Below are 4,625 nucleotides of genomic sequence, written 5' to 3'. Positions count from 1 at the left end.
CCTTTGATGGGCTGCAGTGTAGCGGATATCACGTTGGTCTCACACGCGAAAGGTCCTCGGTGATCCATTTTCTCTCACTCAAAGTTATCTATTTATTGAAGTGAAATAAAAAGCAATTAAGGAAGAAGGGAGCCCTTTTGCCAGGAGAATAAATAGCAAATAACAACAGCAAATGCTGGAAATCTCAGCAGGTCAGGCAGCATTTGCAGGGAGACTAAACTCGCCTCCGATTGTTCATCCACAGCAAGTTTAAACATAATGTTTCCACCCAGGATCTAACAAGGGACCTTTTGCGTGTAAAGCAAACGTGATAACCACTACACTACAGAAACCTCTGGCACAACAGCCCCAACAGAGGGGAGCTTACCAGTGAGCTCCCTCTGTGCTGATCGGGAATGTGTTGGCTCACCTGAAACAACTTCTGTCCCACACTGAAAGTTCTCAATCCTTCTCCTCCGCTGCCCTTTACAGAAATGTCATGGATCACCCAGCCACCGTGTTCACTTTCACATCCTCACAGTGGGGCCTCAGAGGCTACTACCATCTCCCCGCGATCAGCGAACTCACCCAGTTTACAAAATTAAACCCCGAACACGGGCCCGGCAAAGGGATGGAGAAGCCAGATAGTCTGTAAGCCCGGTCTATCAAGAAAGTATTGGTATTCATGGTGATTACAACAATTATTAATCGTCTCACAGACCTCACTTATTTTTATGCGATGAATTGATCGAGTATTTAAACCACGTTAGTGCGCCGGGTCTTAACCCCTTGACCACCAGGGAACAGTTACGATACATGTCGATATATTTATATATATTTATATATGAACCTGAATGTCAATGGCTAGCTACCTAGAACTCGTGGTGCCCACAGTAGTGTGTCTAACTTTGAGTGAGAGAAATTGTTCCACAGTGACACCTGTCATGTGTTCTACATGGTTACTGCTTGTCCTATTACAAGGTGTGCACCAGAGTGCACTGCAGTGGGAGACTTGTAGCTTACCTTTACAGGTGTGCCTGGCCCAGTGTCAAAGTCAGGCCACCAGGTGTGATCCTCACTCTGTGGTTATCAATAAAGGACTAATGTCACTACAGTTCAAGCACGACACATTGTCTCGTGGAGTCATCATCAGAGCACCTGAAGGTATAACAATTAGCGACGAGATTACGGACCTTCACACGAAAATGGCTAACCTTGGAACGTTGCAGCAGTTCGCTGATGGTGGTGATTGGGAAGCCTTTGTGGAGAGGCTCGACCATTTCATCACAGCAAACGACCTGGCAGGTGACAACCCGGCCACACTGGATGATAAGTGCCGAGCTATCCTGCTAACCAGTTGTGGGCCCGCCGTCTATAGCCTCGTCAGGGACTTGCTGGCACCAGCAAAGACAGCGACCAAGGCATACGAGGAGCTTGTAACACTGATCCAAGAACAACTCAAGCCCAAAGAGAGCATCCTCGCAGCCAGACAGCGGTTTGAAACCACCGACGGCCCGAAGGCCAGGAGATCACGAAATATGCTGCAGACCTCAGGAGGCTGGCGGCACCGTGGGATTTTGGTGACCACCTCACCGAAGCACTGCAGGATATCTTTGTCATCGGAATCGGCCACGGGGGCCTTCTTCATAGGCTACTGTCAGCGGATACTACAGTCACACTGCAGAAGGCCATCTCCATGAGCCAAGCATTCATGACCTCGACCTGTGGCTCTCGGTGGATGACTCATCCTCAGGACTCAAACCCGGCAAGTACTGTGCACAGAGTGGTGCCTTTTAGAGGCTGGACTGTAGAACGTGAACCTTCTCAGAGGAGAGAGAACAGGCCTCCGAATCCCTTAACTCAAAGTCCATGGTCTGATCAGCCATGATCTTATTGAATGGCAGAGCAGGATCGAGGTGCCGAATGGTCGACTCCTGTTCCTATTTCTTATGTTCTTATGTTAATCATTTAAGGAGCTTGAATCATTGATGAAGCTTTCACCACTATCTGACTTTACACAGTCTGTATTTCGGAAACTGGTTTAAAATGTTCACTGCTCATGCGACAAGGAACCTGGGGGCAATTGTGTTCAATTTATTTCACAGCCAAAGTATTCTCCAAAATAATGTTTCTACAAGGGTTCAAACCGGGGACCTCTCACGTGTGGTTCTCCACAGTGGTGGAGGTTGTGCTCGAGTTTAAAATGTTGCATTCGATCCACTTTGAAAATGCATATACAACTACAAGGAACATTTGGCCCATGAATGGGCCCGCATAGTCTATGTGCACCCGGGACCACGGTTTGGAAGGCCAGGGCCAGGGGCTCAGTGGAGCCTCCCTGGGGGCATTGCTGAGTTAGGCACAAATAGTGCACCTTCGCACACAGAGCTCCAAGTCCGCGTCAATACCAGGCCACCAGACGTGGGATCTGGCTATGGCCCTCATGAGAATGATCCCCGGGTGCTCGCAGTGGAGCTCCCGGAAAAATGCCTCTCTGCCTCGCAGAGGCATGACAACTCGGCTGCCCCACATCAGGCAGTCTGCTTGTAGTGATAGCTCATGCATGCTCCTGTGAAATGGTTTTAATTCCTCGGGGCAGGCATCACGAGCCTCTGCCGAGTCACCGGTTAGGACGCATCTTTTTCCTAAGGATAACGTCGGGTCGCTGGCCGTCCAGGCTCTGATTTGGTGAGCTGTTATGGGCGAACCTGTGGACTCAAAGGCATTGATTGCCATGACTATCTCACAGTCCTGTTCGTCAGACCCTTCCGTGGTCGCCAGGGCTAGCCTGCTGAGCGCGTCGGCACATTTGTCTGTAAATGGTCTGTGCCTTATGGTATAGTCGTAGGACGCCAGCATGAGTGACCAGCGTTGAATTCGCACCGAGGCGTTGCCGTTTATTGCCTTACAGAAACTTCTGGTACAACAGCCCCAACAGAGGGGAGCTGACCAGTGAGCTCCCTCTGCTGATCGGGAATGTGTTGGCTCACCTTAAACAACTTCTGTCCCACACTGAGGGCCCAAGTTTCGGGTGGAGTTGCTCCAAGTTTTTTGGAGCAACTAGTTTTTTGGAGAATGTTCGAAATTGCAATTCTCGGATATTAGTTTGCTCCAGTTCTACTGAGTTAGTTGAGGTTGGCTTCAGGTAAGGTATTTTTTTTTCAAAAGGGGGTGTGTCCAGCCACTCAGGCCTGTTTTGCAAGTTTCGGCAGTGAAAACTTACGACAAGCTAACTTATGCTGGAGTAAGTGCCCACTTTTGTAAGTTCAGAACAATCTTACCTAGAGGTTAGCTCAGTGCAGGCACAGCCAGAGAGGGGGTGGGAATTAAACACAAAAAGGACTGAAGCATTAAACACATCACTTAAAATGTCCAAAAACCTTTTTTGATGATATCTTGCCTTATATCTGCTGAATGAGGATAGTTGCTTCTCTTTTTATAAATAAACAAGTGTAGCCTCCCGGCTGAGGCAGGCACATTCCGGCTGCTTTCAGATGAGCTGTGAGAGATTATTAAAGGGTCCGAGGGTCCTGTAGCCCCCCACACCAGGATATCCTCTCTCCTGGGGTTTTCCTCAGGCTGTGCTCGGGGTCCGGGGTGCTTTTGCCCGGGTCCGAGGTAGCTTGCATCCCAGGGATGGACAATAACCCTCTGAGCTCTGGAACTGGGAAGAGCGAAATACTAATGAGTTGTTTGTGGGTTTGAAATGCGGCTTAGATCTGCTGGTATTAACCGAGGCAGGGGCTGTGAGACATTGCATTGTGTTCAGGTTTAATCACAGCAATATCCGCAGTCAGGAGCTGAAAAGGACGAAGAGTTGAAAAAACATAAGGAAAAAGCTAAGAACTGTCAGCAATTGTGGTAAACTCTTTAATCTGTTTCCTGCTCGTTTTGTGGTGCGGCGCCCACAGAGGGAGCCCGGATTCAGAAAGTAACTCTTTCATTCAAAATCTTTAAAATAATGACATGCAACGAATTGAACTGTGTGTCGGGGGATGGGGGTGGGTGAAGATTATTTGTTTTTTTCCCATTCACATCCGAAAGCGTTGTTTTGTAGAATTGTTACTGAGGGTCAGTGGAAACTTTAATAACTGAACTTTATTCATTCAAGGATTTTGAATCATTGATGAAGTTTTCTCCCATATGTGACTTTAAACACTCTGATTTAGGAGACTGGTTTAAAATGTTCAGTGCTCATGCGACAAGGAACCTGGGGCGACTTTTGTTCAATTTATTTCACAGCAAAAATAGTCTTCAAAATAATGATTCTGCCCGGGATCGAACTGGTGACCTTCTCGTGTGAGGCAAACGTGATAATCGCTACACTCCAGAAATGTTGTGGCTAAAATGATCTCAGGAATATAACCAGACCTTTAACCTACACAGCTGGCCGGTTCATCAGGAGCTGGTTTTGCGAGAACAGAATTACGGTGCTATATTTCGGAAGGCTGTGAGTGTGGCAGGAATTGATCTCGTGTTTCCCAGACTTTACACACAGAAGAGGAATGGCCATTTAGCAGCGACTGGTTAGGATCTGGAATGCACGGCTTGAAAGGGCGGTGGAGGCAGGCTCAATCTTATCTTTCAGACGGGAGTTGGATAAGTGTCTGAAGGAAAAACAATTGCAGGGCTACGGGGGAAGGACG

At 48.0% G+C, this 4,625-nt stretch overlaps 1 non-coding gene across 1 annotated transcript; it reads right to left on the bottom strand.

Moving 5' to 3' along the window:
* Nucleotides 1–259: 259 nt before the first annotated feature.
* Nucleotides 260–332, bottom strand: trnav-uac (transfer RNA valine (anticodon UAC)). The gene has a single exon. It is a non-coding gene; the product is annotated as a tRNA-Val (tRNA).
* Nucleotides 333–4,625: the final 4,293 nt, after the last annotated feature.

The sequence above is a fragment of the Pristiophorus japonicus genome, unplaced genomic scaffold, assembly GCF_044704955.1.
Source record: "Pristiophorus japonicus isolate sPriJap1 unplaced genomic scaffold, sPriJap1.hap1 HAP1_SCAFFOLD_29, whole genome shotgun sequence".
Classification (NCBI taxonomy): Eukaryota; Metazoa; Chordata; class Chondrichthyes; family Pristiophoridae; genus Pristiophorus; species Pristiophorus japonicus.
Note: the sequence above shows the minus strand (reverse complement) of the source record. Positions and strands in the feature narration are given on the sequence as shown.